General features: G+C 45.4%; 1 protein-coding gene across 7 annotated transcripts in view; it reads right to left on the bottom strand.

Moving 5' to 3' along the window:
* AP1B1 (adaptor related protein complex 1 subunit beta 1) overlaps window positions 1-17,330 on the bottom strand; it is a 53,789-nt gene extending 36,459 nt beyond the window's left edge. For 4 of the 7 annotated variants that reach the window (XM_047697109.1, XM_047697112.1, XM_047697113.1 and 1 more), the window contains exon 1: window positions 17,183-17,330. The gene's annotated coding sequence lies outside the window, so the exon portion shown is untranslated. Of the gene's footprint in view, window positions 1-17,119 lie in introns of all 7 variants that reach the window. The other 3 variants (XM_047697110.1, XM_047697111.1, XM_047697115.1) reach the window with 3 other exon arrangements.
* Between the last annotated feature and the right edge of the window lie 630 nt (window positions 17,331-17,960).

The following is a 17,960-nucleotide window of genomic DNA, read 5'->3' as shown; positions in this document are numbered from 1 at the left end:
TCACAGTGTGAAGTGCTGTTCTAAGGCAACAGAACAAAGAAAGTACCAAGGCCCCCTCATTCATTCACCGTTTACAGAGCATCCACTGCGTACCTTCAGGAGTTCCTCTTGACCAACTGATGAAAGATTAAAGAAGCTCCACAGGGGCCGAGTACCCTGGATACTTGGCAGAGGCTCCAGGGGTGGTTCTAACATTTAAGAAGTTATCACTTACTGGGACACCTGGGTGGCTCTGTTGTTAAGCATCTGCCTTTGGCTCAGATCATGATCCCAGGGTCCTGGGATCTGCTCCTTCCTCTCCCTCTGCCTGCTGCTCTGCCTACTTGTTCTCTCTATCTCTCTGTCAAATAAATAAATAAAATCTTTTTTAAAAAGTTACACTTACTGAGTCCCTATTACGGCCAGGGAGTTTGTAAACGTTATCTCATTTAATCCCACTAATCAGGTGGCTGGTTTGAAGAATATTTTACAGATGAGGAAACTGAGGCTCAGGGTTAAGTAACTTGCCCATAGTCACATGACTTGTAAATGGTTAGACTGGGAGACCATCTCAGGGCTGCCTGACCTCAGCAATTGTATTCTATTAACAAAGGAATTCTGCTTCTCCCATCTGAAAGGGAGGACCGAGCACTGATAGTGCTTAAGGACTCAGTATAAAAACCATAAGACTTCCAGTGATAACTGCCCAGTCCTACCTGTAGTCTCACATGGTACAGAAAACCAAACAATCCAAAAAAATAGACATTTGAATGGAAAAAGTCACTCACTTTTGTCCCTTCTGTTGCCTCCACTGAAGAGACTGAAACATAGAACCCATCGAGGGCACCTGTGATGAGCACTAGGTGTTATATGTGAGCGATGAATCATTAAATTCTACTCTTGAAAACAATATTACACTGTATGCTAACTAACTAGACTTTAAATAAAGCCTTGGAACTAATTAATTAATTTAAACCCCCACAGAACCTGTTAACATCTTCTTTCAATACATTACTAGGTGGGAGCAAGATGGAGATTACTGGTGGGATGGATGTGAGAGGTCAAGGATCATTCAAAAAGTCTCTGGAGGGGCACTTGAGTGACTCAGTAGGTTAAGCAGCTGCCTTCGGCTCAGCTCATGATCCCAGAGTCCTGGGATCGAGTCCCACATCGGGCTTCTTGCTCAGCCGGAAGCCTGCTTCTCCCTCTGCTTGCTCTGCTTGACACTCTGCCTGCTTGTGTGTGCTCTCTCTCCCCTCTGACAAATAAATAAATAAAATCTTAAAAAAAAAAAAGTCTCTGGAAACAAAACTGACATGGCTCCTCTCTAGCCCAAGTGAATTCTCCAGACTAAGCTGGTATTCACAGCAAGATGGCAAAGAAGCTGTTCCCCAACTGAGACACCCAGTAGATTCTGTCTCAGTGATCAATGGGAAACAAGTATGTGCTGTCTTGGGGCTGCCTTAAATCCTTTGTGGATCCCACTGGACTAGAGGAATAAAGGCTTCACTGACAGAACAGTACAATGGAAAAGACACAATTCTACTTTCCTTTGCTTTGCAAGGTTGAAAAGGGATGATGGCACTTTTCTGTGGGAGATGCAGGAAAAAGAAAAGACTGCTGTGTCTGATGATGGCAGACCCACAGTAGGGACGCTATCTTGCAGGGCCTGGCAGCAAAAGTCAGGCCTGTGGACAGATCCACAAAGGGAGAACCCACGTCAGCCTAGTCCATGGCTCTGTCCATCCTCCCCCTTCATAACTGGCCTAGGGTTCTGCACATGGCCAGTGCTGAGTTGATAGTTGTTAAAAGAAATGAAAAGGGGCCAATGACCATCGCGGGGAGTCTCGGCTTGCTGACAGCTCTGTTATGTAACTCTTCAGCATTTGTTTCCTAAAGGAGTTCACTTACAGTGAAAATCATTTTCTTTTGAGTACACATAAAGCCATTTTCTCAGAGAAATCTCCCCTACCTAGAGGTTCCTTTTTGAGTGCTGTGACGAGCAGATCAACAAGATAACAGGACGTCTGCCACACAACAAAAGGCTGTATGACTTCAGGAGTCATAGGTGTGAGAGCACAACTGGAAGGGGTACCCAAAATAGAAGTATGCCATTTCTCAAAGATAAGTTTAGTCTAAGAAGAAGGATCAAGAAAACAAAAGGGGCCAAAAATTTTAGACCAAAAGAATCACAGTAACATATAAACCCCTCTGTTGTTAAATCTAGAAGGAAATCGAAGTGAAAAAAAAGAAAAAACCACCTTAGATGTCTAACTTCAATGCTGCCCAGAGATTCTTCCTTCTCCAATAGTGGAGACTGTCAGGGGCTTTGTCCTTATCTGCAGGCACAATACAACATCTCGGGGTCCTAAATTCCAGGAACACAATCACCTGGGGACAGATTTGAGATGTATGTACCTGCCCAGGTGGAAGAAAGGGTGGGAAGCTTCTTTTGGGGGGATTAAAAAAAGCAACAGAGCAGGGTGAGCTCATTAGACCACCACAGGCTGCTGATACCCCTATAGCGTTAAGCTTTGATGACACTCTTCCTTTTACAGATGCTAAGCAGCTACTCGCAACTTACACTGCTACCCAGTGTGAGCTCGGGCTGCTTCTTTTCTCTGCAGTATCTATCTCACATAACCCTCTGCAGAGGGCCCAATGGGACTGATGATGCAGGAATAGTATCCCTCTGAAGCTGTTTCACATATAGGAAATTAAAGTGGAGGAGGAAGGGGAAGTAGGGAGAAGTGAAAATGCTTTTGCCAAGCCACCCAGAGCACAGATTTTAAAAACCTCATTACACAGTGGAAGATCAACTACACCTGGGTGACCTGCCCCGGGTGGCTATCTCTGGTGTCCTTTCTCTGAAGTTACTCTTGGTTAGTGCAAGAGATGTTTCATCCTCTCTGCAGGAGTGAAAAAAACCCTACAGTTCAGTCTAAAGGATCAGACTTAAAGGATGCCACAAGAAAGACGGATGCTTTCCCTGGCACTGCTCAGCTATCGCCATACACTGCGTGCCCACTAATGGAGGCCAAAGGGGCTAAGACCTTGTTTGATGAATCTAATTGTATACATGAGCCACACCTGGAAGCACGCAACCAGCTCAGGCAAGAAAAAGCCTAGGGTTTGGATTCCATCTTTGGAAGTGACGGGACACATTCTAAAAAGGAACAATTGGGGAATTTTTGGTTTGGAAACTGCTCTGGCCAGTGTGATAAGTCACTTTTGCTAAGGAGACAGCATTCTGGGCTGGGATACTCCTCACTTTCAGCATTTACCGGCTAAGGATCACCTCAAGGGGAGGGAGAGTCTAAATTAAAACCCACACCTGGAAGGACTGGTTTTGTCTCTGATGAGCCACTGATGCTGTCCTTAATTTTTTTTTTTTTTAGATTTTATTTATTTATTTGTCATAGAGAGAGAAGCGAGAGTGAGCACAGGCAGACAGAGTGGCAGGCAGAGGCAGAGGGAGAAGCAGGCTCCCTGATGAGCAAGGAGCCCGATGTGGGACTCAATCCCAGGACGCTAGGATCATGACCTGAGCCGAAGGCAGCTGCTCAACCAACTGAGCCACCCAGGCGTCCCATGTCCTTAATTTAAATCTACCTTCTCACTTTGATTTTATAATCCCAGACCAGTCCCTATTAATCTTACTTTATTTTTATTTTAAAGATTTTTTTAAAAAATGATTTTATTTATTTATTTAACAGAGAGAGACACAGTGAGAGAGGGAACAGAAGCAGGGGGAGTGGGAGAGGGAGAAGCAGGCTTCTTGCCGTGCAGGGAGCCTGATGCAGGGTTCAATCCCAGGACCCTGGGATCATGACCTGAGCCGAAGGCAGAGGCCCAACTACTGAGCCACCCAGGCACCCCTATTAATCTTACTTTAAAAAAAAAAAAAAAAATCCTACTGATGCTTCTGCTTTCCCTGCCACTAGGCTTAAAGTAAAGAAACTGAGTAATAAGCCTGAAATAGAATAGTTTTATGTTTTCTAGAATTACAAAGAAGCCCCTAGTGAGAATCACTGACACACTGGCTAGGACAAAGATGTAATATAATCTAAGAGTGGAAAAATGAGGTCCTAGGAAGATAATGAAAGGAGAAAAAAATCATAAAAATATCCCCAGCTAAAAACTTTGAATTTTAGCTACTGGAGTTAGTTAGACGTAAGGAAATAAAGTCCTCAACACTTTTTAAATATGTGAGGTCCTCACATATCTACATGTAGTTCTATGAACAAGAGATAAAGAATCTCTGTGTTTTAAACAAATAAATTGAATTTAAATCTATAAAAAATACATTAAGAAAATAAATATTGAATATATTTCAACTTTTCTCCAAGACCTCAAAATTGCTAGTGATAACAATAATTAGTTTATCTTTATCATTTTTATTTTTTAGATAGGCTTCATGCCCAACGTGGGGCTTGAACTCAAAACCCTGAGATGAATAGTTGTGTACTCTACCTACTGAACCAGCAGGTGCCCCAACAATAATTTTAAAGGAAAGAAGACTGAACTGCTGTTGGTTTACTTCATCTCTATGATCCAATTCTTCTCTTGAAAATGGGGACAGCAGCACTTGCTCTTTACTTAGTTCACTGTTCTTCTGATAGGGGACAATGTGGGAATGAAAGCATGCTGATAGTATAAATATCATGGAGTTCCGGGGCCCCTGGGTGGCTCCGTGGGTTAGGTATCTGCTTTGGCTCAGGTTGTGGTCCTTGGGTTCTGGGATCTAGGCCAGCATCAGGCTCTCTGCTCAGTGGAGAGCCTGTTTCTCCCTCTCCCTGCTCCTCCCCCTGCTTGTGTTCTGTCTGTGAAATAAATAAATAAATCTTCAAAAAAAAAAAAAAATATTGTGGGGTTCCATTTACATGAAATTCTAGGATAAGAAGAAGAGGTAGAAGTCAGATCAGTGGATGGATTTGAGGAGGACTGAATGGGGCACAAAAGAACTCGGGGGGTGATGGAAATGATCTGCATCCTTTTTTTTTTTTTTAATTAAGATTTTATTTGTTTATTTGACACAGAGAGAGACCACAAGTAGGCAGAGAGGCAGGCAGAGGTGGGAGGAGGAAGCAGGTTCCCTGCTGAGCAGAGAGCCCCGCATGGGGCTCCATCCCAGGACCCTGAGATCATGACCTGAGCAGAAGGCAGACGCTTAACCCACTGAGCCACCCAGGCGCCCCATGAGCTGCATCTTGATGCAGATTCTGGCCAGACTGGTACACTTAAGAGCTCACATATCCCTTGGTGTATGTCACACAAATATTAAAACTTTTTTCATTTCTATTTATTTTTTTAAGATTTCATTTTTTTATTCGACAGAGAGACTATGCACATACAAGCAGGGGCAACAGCAGGCAGAGGAAGATGGAGAAGCAGGCTCCCTGCTCTGCGAGACCCTGGGATCATGACTTTGGCTGAAGGCAGATGCTTAACTGACTGAGCCACTGAAAAATTCAATTCAAATAATTGAATTTAAAAAAAAAAATAAGGGGCACCTGGGTGGCTCAGTGGGTTAAGCCACTGCCTTCAGCTCAGGTCATGATCTCAGGGTCCTGGGATCCAGCCCCGCGTCGGGCTCTCTGCTCAGCAGGGAGCCTGCTTCCTCCTCTCTCTCTGCCTGCCTCTCTGCCTACTTGTGATCTCTCTCTGTCAGATAAATAAATAAAATCTTAAAAAAATAATAATAATAATAAAAAATAAATAAAATAAAACTCAATGCTGAAGAAGAAAAATGGAAAACTATATAACCCAGAGGAAACAAAGCCTTTCTGAGTATGACATTAAATCCAGAAGTCTTTAAAAATCTGTGAGTCTGATTACATAAAAATTAAGTTTTCCTGTATGGCCAAATCATAATAAAAAACAAAAGACAAGGGTGCCTGGGTGGCTCAGTTGGTTGGGCGACTGCCTTTGGCTCAGGTCATGGGCCTGGAGTCCTGGGATTGGGTCCTGCATGGGCTCCCTGCTCAGTGGGGAGTCTCTGCTTTTCCCTCTCTTCTCATGCTCTCTCTCATTCTCTCTCTCTCTCAAGTAATAAAATCTTTTAAAAAAAGACATATGATAGACACACACATAAATTTCCATCACATCTCAGACAAAAGCCTATTTTCCTTAATACATAAAAAGTACCTATGGGACTCCTGGATGGCTCTGTGGGTTAAGCGGCTGCCTTCAGCTCAGGTCATGATCCCAGGGTCCTGGGATTGAGTCCTGCACCCAGGGAGCCTGCTTCTCCCTCTCCCTCTTCCCCTCCCGCTACTCGAGCTTGCTCTCTCTCTCACAAATGGATAAATAAAATCTTTTTAAAAATACAAAAAAAGTACCTAAAAATAGGAGAATGGCAAAGGATGTGGTGCGTTACAGAAAATGAAGACAGATGGTTTAAGCTTTAAGAGATATAAGAGAAATAATAAGAGAAATTGATACTACAATGAAATACCATCCATTAGCTAATGGACTGGTAAAGCCCAAAAGTCTGATGACGTTTCATGTTGGTGCTGATGTGGGAAAAGAGATACCCTGATATCATGCTAATGAGAGTCTAAACTGCTACAACTTCTACACCAATTTGGCAACAGCCACCAGAATTGCAAAGGTGCTGACCCTTTGACCCAATAACTCGGCTTCTAAGAATTTATTCCTTTTTTTTTTTTTTTAAGATTTTATCTATTTATTTGAAAGAGAGAAAGCTATGAGCAGAGGGAGGGGCAGAAAGAATCTGAAGCAGATTCCGTACTGACTGCGGATGAAGACTCAGGTTCCCAGAGAAGCTAAAATAACCAGGGCCTATAACAGATCAAGATAAGAGGACTCCTTGATGAGAGCAGAGAGTGCCGATGGGACAGAACAGGGACATAAGCCTCCATGGCGAACTTTCAACAAAGTTGAAAGTAAGGCTGATCCAACTCCAAGACAGCTGCCAGGAAATCTAGCTTTGCTACCAACAGCTGTGTGATGCAGGGTAAATCCCTCTATCTCTGGGCTTTACTTCTTTCTAATTGTCAAACAAGAGAATTCAACCAGGTCAATGGCTTTTCAAACCTCTTCTTGCTTTCAAACTGTTTAAAACAAAACCAGAATTACTTGGTTGACATAGGAGTGGAGGACTTAGGGCCTAGCTCACTCCACTATGCCCAAGTCCCCCTCTTCACCAGGGGACCTTCAGACAACCCACAGTTCCACAGGACAATAGTTCCAGTCTATTAAATGACAGATAAACTCCCTCCCACATCTCACCTTCTATGATTCTCTACTAGATGAGAAATCCATTTCCCCACCAATGAGTGTTCTTCCAGGGTATCAAGCAAGAGGAAATGGAGCATGATCATTCTCTGAGAAGGACAAAAGACATTTCCAAGAGAAAAGACAAAACAAATTCAGAATGTAGCCAGGACTACCAAACCTTATTAGGTCTTCAGTAGGAAGGAAAACAGTAACAAGCCAAACAATTCCCCAAATGGCCTGCCAACGGCCAAGGAAAGGACGTTTCTAGTCTCAGGGCAGTGATTCATGCCAGAGCAACCCAGGCTCTGCACTCAGTTGAGTGCAGTTGAGAGGCACGAAGTTGGTGGGGCTAGCACAATGCGCTGCATACCGCTGGCACTCAGTGAGTTACCAAGGGAGACAATCGGTATTGTGAGATCAGCCAGAGAAGCAGTTTTAGGGAAGGGAAAGGGGAAGAAGACATTTGGCAAGGTCTGATCCAGCTGTCAAGACTCATCTCTGAATTCAAGGACACCTGGGCAGGGAAAAATGAGCCTTGAAAGTCTGTTGGTGGCTTCCAACTTCAGTGCTGTTTAAAACCATCATTGCTGGGCACCTGGGTGGCTCAGTTGCTTAGGCATCTGCCTTTGGCTCAGGTCATGATCTCAGGGTCTTGGGATGGAACCCTGCATTGGGCTCCCTGCTCAGCGGGGAGTCTGCTTTTCCTTCTCTTTCTGCCCCTCCCCCTGCTGGTGCCCACATGCACACAATGCTCTCTCTCAGATAAATTATATCTTAAAAAAAAAAAAAATATATATATATATATATATATAAAACTGTCACTGTTAAACTCTCGCCTGATGAAGAAACCTGTTCAGAAACCTGCTCCAGGCACATGTTAGCTCAAGAACAGTTAACGATAAGTTAGTAAAGTTAGTAAGAGGGTGCCTTGGGTGGCTCAGTTGGTTAAGTATCTGCCTTTGGCTCAGGTCATGATCCCAGGGTCCTGGGATACAGTCCCACACTGGGCTTGCTTCTCACTCTGCCTCTCTGTCTCTCATGAATAAATAAATAAAATCTAAAAAAAAAAAAAAAAAAAAGTGAACAAAAGGGATTAGAGTGGTGCAACTGTTTCTTCTTATTTAGAACAGAAAAGCAGAACTTTAATCACCTCACGTTTGTCGGTTTCAGTTCTGTTTCAAAGGCATAGGTTGATTCATTCACAAATATTCCCCTACTCTGTGCCATGCTCTGGATTGTGTCCCTGCCCCATGAAGCTTAGAGTTTATAATAGAGACAATGATTCTATTCACCACCCAGCAATTACTCACCACTGCTCACCTGTCTGACAATCTTCTTTCAAAAAAGGAAAAGGTCCTCACAGGTAAGTCCTAAAGTTCACTTTATAGACAGGGAAATAAGTGAGGCCAGCTTGAAGACTAAAAGGTGACTCAGCAGTAGAGAAACCAGACTTCAGACTTTCTGAGACAACTTGGTCACCAAACTCAAACAGGCGCTTTCAAATTGGTTTAATAACTATGAGAAAATAAGCTGTGCTCTTCTTTGGGCTGGGCATGAAATTCAGAACAAAGGTGGCAGTGGCAGCAGTAATGGCAGGCAGATATGCTCTATGAGCCAGACAGTATGTAAAGAACTTCACATTTAATCCAAACAATAATCTGTGGAAAAGGTATTGATAATACCACAAGTTTACAGATGAGGAAAAGTGATGTCCAGAGAGACCAAGGTATTTCTCTGAAGTCAAACAGCTAGAAAATGGTAGCACTGACACTCTCTACTCTTGCCCCATACTGAGATCCCACAGGTTCCACTCAGTCCAGCAACGCAACTTCTTCTCTGAACGAAGACCTGGCAGAATCACACACACTCCAAGCGAAAGGATAAATGAAATGTGTTGCCCATTATCCCTGCAGGGTCCCTCAAACATTGAATTACTGGTTATTTTAGGACCAGTCCATCCAGTTTGGACAACAGGAATGTCAAGTTTGGTAACATGCCTAGTGAAAGCCTGTTTGGATGAGCTTGCGGAGTTATGGGCCTCCTGGGATTTGGATGAAAAGTAGTTAGCCAAAATCAATCTCCTGAGACCCACTAACAATTAAAGCCTCAAAATGAAAAAGAAGTAAAAGCAGGCACATGCCACATGCAAATGTTCTTCTATTAGTACTGAGTCTTTAGAAACTAATTCTAGAATCATGTGCCAGTTCTCAACCATCTACAGAAAGTAATGCTTGGAAAGATCTGCTGTCAAGAGAAAAAGTTCCTCTGGACTTGAAAAAGGAAAGTAACAGGGGTTTCTTCTGAATAATATTTAAATTAATCAGGAAGAGAATGAGGCCAAAGACTAGAATGAGGCCCCCTGAGATCTCAGTTTTTCCCATCTATACAATGGAAACACTTTCTGAAGCTCTGTCAAGTGTTGGAGTCATCCATTCATCATGTGTAACAGTATGAGGAACCGTCAACTCTGGGACTGGGACTGTGCCCCCCACAGCAGCATGCCCACAGGAGACAAAGGACAGTCTTCCCGCTGGGCTTGTACAGACGCAGAGACCAAGTAAAGGACTGCAGGTGAACAACAGAGCAATCATGCCTTCCACGTAAGTACCACCACTGCTCAGAAGAGGGTTCTGAGACTTGGGGGAACGTCTAGGGAAGATGAAGTGCTTTCTGGATGGGAAAAGATGGGTCACATTTGGAAAGGAAGGACTGAGGGTAACCTGGAGAAGACCCACAAGATGCCAGCATAAAAGGGAGCAGATAGAGACTAAATCACCAGCAACACTGACTGGGGTGCAGGCTCTGTGCTAAGTGGTTTACAGCCCCCCTCATTTAATTCTCAAGGTAATCCATTTATAAATAAGAAATTAAAGATGCTGAGAGAAGGGTGAGTTACCCAAAGCCAAAACAAGCAGGCATGTTCAGGAGTTTGTGAGAACCCCTACCTGGCTAAAGGCAAGGACTTGGAAGGGAAAGGAGCAGATGAAGTTAGGCAAGGAAGGATGGGATTCAGCGATGGTCCTGGATGCCTGAGCATGTTAGGTCCTGCTGGCGGAAGATGCAGTGAATCTGTCAAATACAAATCTCACACTGACGAGCATTTGATACTGTTCATCACTTCCTCTTCCTTGAAACACTTTCTTCCCCTGGATTCCAGGATGCCACGCACTCTGCTTTCCCCTCTACTCCCCTCCTGCTCCATCTCAGTCTCCTTTGTTGGTTCTTCTTCCTCTCCCTTTCCTTTATGACTGGGGGGCCCCAGGGTTGGGCCTGGTACCTCCCCCTCCCCATGCTATCTTGCCTCTTTGGTGAGTTCATCCAGTGTCAAGGCTTTAAGTACCATCTACATGCTGATAACTCACAAGTTTACACCCCCCAAGGCCCAACCTCTCCAGTGAACTCTCAGCTCATATATCCAAACTGCCTAATCAATATCTGAACTTGAATGTCTATACACCTAACAGGCAGCTCAAACTTAACATGATAAAAACTGATCTTCTGCTTCCCCCCATCCTGCAACTGGCTCATCTGCAGTTTTCATGATCTAGTTCATTATCAATATCTTTAACAGGGTTTCAGGCCAAAAACCTCAGTTATCCTTGACAACACACACACTCATATTCCACATCTAATCTATCAGCAGATCCTATGGGATTTACCTTCCAAATGAATCCAGAATTCATAAAGAGGCTATTCACCAGCACCATCACTTCCACCAGGCCCCAAGCCACCATCACTTTTTTTTTTTTTTGACACACACAGAGAGAGAGGGAGAGAACACAAGCAGGGTGAGTGGGAGAGGGAGAAATCAAGCTTCCTGCTGAGCAGGGAACCTGATGCAGGGCTCTATCCCCAGCAGGACCTGAGCTGAAGGCAGACACTTCACGACTGAGCCACCCAGGGGCCCCCCACTATCACTTCTTATTACGATTGCTACCAAAGCTGCTTCCACACTGCTCTCGACAACCCAAATCAGCAACAGGCAGAATGAATCCATTACAGTCTAAGTTAGACAGTGGTACTCTGGTCCAAAATCCTCCAATGGTTCCCTGTCTCACCTCAGAATAAGAGCCAAAATCTCTACCATGGCCTCATGGACTACAGGCTCATATGAGACACACACCCCTTCTGTCTTTCACACACATACACACCACCTGTTACTTCTTCAAACTCTCCTCTCACTGTTTTCTCTATCATTCCCTCAGTTCCAGCCATATGGGGCCTTTCTGCTGATCCTTGAACACAAAAGGCATGTTTCTACTTCAGGGCCTTTGCACATGCTGTTGACATGGCCAGGGAGGCTCTTTCTCCAGACAGCGCCATGGCTCAGTCTGTCATTTCTTTCAAATTTCACTAAAATGTCACCTTTTCTGACCACTTCATTTAAAATTCTACACATTTCCAACCAATCCCCCCAAGTCCCTACCTTTCACTTCTCCTTTTGTATTCCTTCAAGGTACTTGTCACCAACATACTATAAAATATATTTATATTGTTTATTTTTTTCTCCCTTTGTAATGTGCTCCATGAGGACAAAGGTTTTATCCATTTTATTTAGTACTGCATCCCTAGCTCCTAGACTTACCTGACAAATAGCAGGTGCTCAATAAATATCTGGACGATTAGTGCTCAACTCTCTTCCTGGGGAAATTTCAAGTTTTGTAAACCAACCTCAGCTGGAGACCAGCTTCCCCATGTTCCATTCACAGGGTTTGCTAGCATCAGACACGCATCTGCTCTGGTTGTCAAGCTATTTTGATAAAACTGAAGTTGAAAATATCAGACCCCCTAGCCCATTTTAGAGCCAATAAATAAATGAAAGATAAGCAAATAAAGAAAAAAGAGAACGGCAAAGGGCAGAAGGTCAGATGGTAACATCTCTGATAGGAGAAAGGTCCAGGCCACCTCCTTCAGTGAGGCCAGATCACCATCCCCTGCTCCCACAGGCCTCAGCTCAAAGACTAGGGCTGCTGGAGGGTGGGGATGCAAATGCTGGGGGCAAGGGGCTCTGACACAGCTATGATGGGAACACAAGCAGGCCCTTCCCTCTGCCTATAATCCTCTAGACCTACAGGTCTTCTGTGTTCCTTTGTCAAGCTCTTCACTGCTTTTGCACTTCACCCCAACTCGTGCTTTCTTCTGCAATCTCTCAAATAAATAAAATCTTAAAAAATAACAACAACCCACAAAGATACCATCCCTGTACTGAGTACATATTTTCCTGTCCTCACCTGCACCCCCATTCCTATTCATATGTTTGCTGAGCACCTCCCATGTGCCATAAAAAGGTCTACATGCTAGGGATGCAGCTGTGAACCAGCCAGACAAAGATCCTTCCCTTCATGGAGCATACATCCCAATGGCAGACAGGGACCACAGGCAAGATAAATAAGTATAATATATACTATCTGAGATGGTGATCAATGCTATGGAGAAAGAGAAAACAGGGAAGGAGGCTAGGGAATGTGGAGGAGGGGAGGAAAGGAGGTTAAAATTTAACCAGGTGGCCACCTTGAGAAGGTGACAAGCGGCACTGTCTCAATGTTAAGCCACTCAGTTTCATTCAGAGAATGAAGGCCATAGAAGCAGACTCACCGCAAAATGAAATTTTGTCATTCCACTCTCAATATGCTTAAGACCCTAAAAACAATTAGGTGTGGCAAAAACTGTATGTCACCCAAGTCTATTCCTTTACAGTGCTCTGCTTTAACAAATGTTTTCAGTGCTGAAAATGAACAATGAAGAACTGGTTTTAAAGCTTTGAGACCTGACTTCCAAACCTATCATCTTCCAGCTCAAGCCCACAGAGATGGTAACCCTGGGAAAAAAGTCACTAAGGTGGGTGTTCTGGCTGCTGATGGACTCTGGGCATTCTGGATTCAACCAGCTTCTTACCTTAATGAGAAAAGGTCTCCCAACTTTGGGGAGACCCTCTTAATGGAGGTTAGAGGTCAAGCCCAAGGCTAAAGACCCAAAAAAACATGAGGCTTGAAAGTCTAAAACCACAGCAAAGCCACTCCTCAGCAATATTAAATAACGAGACAATCCAAGAATGAGGGGTTGGGAATGGGAAGGAGGCCACAGCATGTATGACAGGGGCTCTCCAAGGGTCTACACAACTTAACAGGCACAAGCCTATAAAATGAGAATTACAATGTCACATACCTAAGGGATTTGTGAGGCTAAATCAGGTCAATACCGGGGCACCTACATGGCTCAGTCAGTCGAGCGTCTGCCTTTGGCTCAGGTCATGATCCTGGAATCCCGGGATCAAGCCCCGAGTTGGGTTCCCTGCTCAACGAGGAGTCTGCTTCTCCCTCTGATCCTCCCCACTCTTGTGCTCTCTCTCTCTCACTCTCTCAAATAAATGAAATGAAAAAATAAATAAATAAAACAGGTTAGTACATACAAAGCCTTCAGCAGTGCCCAGCCCACCAAGTGGCCTATTGCTATAGGCTGGCCACTATGACAACAGGGAGAGTGGTTACCACCAGCACCTCCTCGCTGTTCCCCAACCCCAAGTCTCTAGAGGCCCTGAAGCACTATGGTGGTGCCTGTTGAAATGTAAGTCAGATCTCAGAATTCCTGCTCAAAACTAGCAGCTCCCACCTCCCACCTCACTCAGAGTAAAAGCCAGGGTTCTCACCTTGACCTGGAAGCCCCCTCCATTCTCCTCTGACCTCATAACCCACTGCCCCGCTCATTGCTCACTCAGCTTCCCTGCTGTTTCTCAAACAAGCCAGGGATGCTCCTACTCTTCACTCTCTTAGGCCTGGAAGGCTCTTTCCCCAGACAATGTCACTCGGGTGGCTGGCTGGGCGGTAGCAACGAAACCCGAGAGTAGTTAATCCTATCACTGGTCAGACTTCTCCCTATCCTGCCAGACTGATAAGAGGATTGACAGGAGATCATTTGGAAAGTGCTTTGAATTTCCTAGGAATCAAATAATCCTAACAAGTCAATGCAATATTCATCCATTCACTGAACATTTACTGGGCACCTATGTGCCGGACATTTCACTAAGTGCTAGAGACACAGTTAAGACAAGTCCTCCCCAAGGATTAAGAGCCGTTTACTTAGAAGACAGCCAAGTGAACAATGACAAACCCTACAAGCAGTGCCACAGGACACTGAGGAGGTTCAGGCCTACAAGGTGAGAGAGATAATCAGATGGGAAGCTCCAAGCAGTGGTCCAGCAAAGAAAGAGTCATGTGTGACAGGAAATAGTGTTCAGGCAGAGGACAGCACAAAGCAAAGACACAGAGGTAGAAAGAGTTGGGGTTTGCAGAAGTGGCAAGCAGCTGAATTTGACTGGAGGTTGGGAAAAGATGGAAGTGGGGAGTAGGAGAGATAAGGGAGAGCCAGGCAGGAGTCACCCCAAAAGGCCTTGAAGGCCATGATAAGGAATGTGAATTTTAGCCTGAGGGCAATAAGGATGGATATTCAAGCAGGATTATTTTTTTTAAAGGATTCCCCAAGTGCTCACGTGGTATTTTCTCTCTGGTGTTATTTGTTCCTTCTCTGTGTGAAGAGGAAAAAACAAAACACTAAAACCATTTCTGGGCATGTATCAGTAACAGAAGAAACCCGTTCAGAAAAAGAAACATCTACATGTAACAGATGCCCTCTCAAGCTTTTATTATTATAGCAAAATACAGAACCCATACCTAAGCCATGTTTGTTCACTGTCAGCATGTCAGGCTCTGGTGCCAGGCATGGAGGTTTTCTGGGAAGTGAGCAGTTAAGACACGCAACAATTTCAGATGATGACCAGAAATACATGAAAGTCCAAGCCCAAAGCCAGTAGGACCAACAGATTAAACTTGTTCTGAAACACTTTTGGGAAGTGAAACGAGAAGGGTGGGAGCAGTGCTGTGTATGTAAAATCTCTGTTTGCAGAAGGAAGTAATACCCCACAAACCAGGGTGGACAGCCTTCCTCAGAGGCTCCCGGAGGCATCAACTGCCTAGGGTCAAGGCACCCAACCACAGTAACAGCCTCTGCACAAATTTCCTTATCTAATCCACACACACACCAGCGTTGGGGGGGATGGGGAGGAGGTGGGGGTCAGTATTATTTTAGAGCTGAAGTAAAGGACACAAAGCCTAAGTAAGTTGTCCAGGTAGGTGCTGAGCTGGGGTCAGAACCCAGGGCTGACTGGCGGGGAGTCCGGCAGTGCTTTTTCCACTACATCTCTTGAGCCCTTCAGGCCACTCAGGATGAAGCCTCTGCTCAACCTGTCCTCAACAGATAACCTCTCCACAACCTCTGAGGGATCTGATTCTTTGAGAACTACTGAGGCTACTCTTTATGACAGTTTCTAAGAGGCTGGAGGAGGCTGATGGGCTCAACTTAGGACAGGGAGCCAGATGCTCTGAGTTTTGCTCATGTTCCCACCATCTGTCTGACAAGTCACTTCATCTCAAATCCTCCCTTGGAAGAATGGGGATAAGGTGACAACATTAAGTTTCTGTGAATTCAATGGAACTAGGAGAACAGATCACAGAGTTTAAAAAAAGGTACTATGGTAATATTTATATCACAGCTTTCTTCAGAAGCATGTGAAAACCTTCATGGGCTCATTAAGGCTTGCAACACCCAGGACTGGATAGGAAGGCAACACGTCTTCCTCCTGCTGCTACCAGGGAAACTGAGGAAGAACTGGAGCAAGTGAATGTCTGCAAAGGAATAAGGCTCAGACTCACAGAGTCTAGTCCTCCAGCCATCAAACGACTTCACCATCTTCCAAGCGAGATGTGCACTCCCCATCCAAGAAGCCAAGGGACCTGTACTATTCTGAGACAGAGACCCTTCCCTTGAGAACATACTTCAAGAACCTAGGGCCAAAAGATCCCCTAGGGGTCATGTGCTTCCTCTCTTTATTCCAAAAGGAATGCAGTTCAACCACTCTTAAGAGAGGGTCTGAATATTCTTAAATTAGCTTCATGAATAGCCTGTTTTGTGTCTCACAGTTCTCAATACTCAGGAAAAACTTCCACTTTTGCCTTGAAAGGTAATTACTTCTAACAATAGCCTGCAGGATTGTTTCACCCTAACCGTGTGAATTAAATGGCCCTTATGAGGACCAGACGGCAAAGTAATAAGGCCACATCTTTACACAGCTTTGAATAAATACAACAGCAGCTAAAGAAATCTAACAGCCCCTACACCCCAACCTTGCTCCAACCTCTTCTGTCTCTGCACTTTGCAGGTCCCTGAAAGCCTAGGTAAGAACCCTGGCTCTGTCTATATCACAGGACTGACCTTACCTAATGCGTGATTCAACCTCTCTGTGCCTTGGTTTCCTTGCAGATAAAATAGGGTATCAACAACAGCTACCCCGCAAGGGTTGTTGTGAAGTTTACATATGGCACTGTACCTGCGGTGTTTGGCAGTGTCTAGCACACAGTAGGAGCTCAATAACTAGTAGCTAGCATTTCGTCAGTATTTTTAGCATGATCACAGGTGTCCCCAGATAACCTGTCCATGAAACGCCGGACGGACAGACCAAGCCCAAGCCTACCGCGGGGCAGGCGCAAAGGGCCCGGTTCTTGATTTTTTTTTTTTTTTTTCTTTTCTTTTCTTTTTGAACCTTGGCAAAGAGATAAGGCCCCGAATGACTGGGAGGCCTCAGCATGTGAAAGGGGAAACCAGGATGGGGAGAGGAGTTTCCCCCCCTGGCGCGGGGCGGACTCCGCAGGGCCTAAGTCTAGGAGTCTCTTCGGAGGACGCCCCAAGAGGGACTGCGGGCTGGGGTGGCTGGGATTCAGGCCGGCGGCCAAGTGGGAACGAATGAATGAACCCGTAGTCCTTCTCTCACGTCGTGGCCTGGGAAACCACTCACGCCCCTCTAGCGCCCCGTCCTCTCTGTGACCTCTGACCCCACAAACCCCCTCACCTCAGACCACCGCCTCCCGGCCCCACCCCTTCTCCTGCCTCGCCGGACTCCCCGCTTCCTCACCCACAGGTCCGGACGGCTCCCGGCGCCACGGCACGGCTCGGCTCCTCAGCAAAATGTCTGCGGCCTCGTCCTCCCGCTCCCCCGGTGCGTCCGTGCCGCCGGCCGCTTGGAGCCCCGCGGCTGTCACCTGCCGGGCGGAAGTGAGCTGCCCGAGCCCGGGCACTTCCGGTGAACTCACGGCCTGGGGGCGGGGTCAAGGGTGCAAGCCGGGAGGGGGTGGTGCCCGCGGGGCGGGACCAGGAAGGGGCGGACCAAAACGGAATTAACCCCTCCCCAGCCGCGGCGTACCCCGCCGCTGCGTCCTGCCGAGCGCTAAAAAATTTGCTAAGTAATTTAAGTAACTTAAGATGATGACTTTAAAGGCCATCTCTTCCTTCTGTGTTACAGACGGGAAAACTGAGACTCTGAGAAAGGCAAGGTTTTGCTCAAGATCACTTAATCACTTACCTTATGAATGTTAGAGTCAAAACCAGAACTATAAATCCAGTCTAGCACTTGCTGCCCTTTGGAAATTCTGACTGGAAGGGTTAAACCCAAGTGCCTGCAAGGAACTTTGATCCAAGAGGAACTTCATAATATCCCATTTTCCTTTTGCTGGGTCTGCCAGGACGTCTTTGATTCCTGTAATCCCCTCACTCCCGACTCTGGTACTATTAACTTTCTCCTTATAGATAATTTCTGATCATTCCCCCTTAAAACAGTATTTCGTCACTGCTCTTTAAAAATGTCTTACTGGGGGGCGCCTGGGTGGCTCAGTGGGTTAAAGCTTCTGCCTTCG

This window comes from Lutra lutra, chromosome 12 (genome assembly GCF_902655055.1).
Source record: "Lutra lutra chromosome 12, mLutLut1.2, whole genome shotgun sequence".
NCBI lineage: Eukaryota > Metazoa > Chordata > Mammalia > Carnivora > Mustelidae > Lutra > Lutra lutra.
The sequence above is the reverse complement of the archived record's forward strand: the minus strand, read 5'-3'. Positions and strand labels throughout refer to the sequence as shown.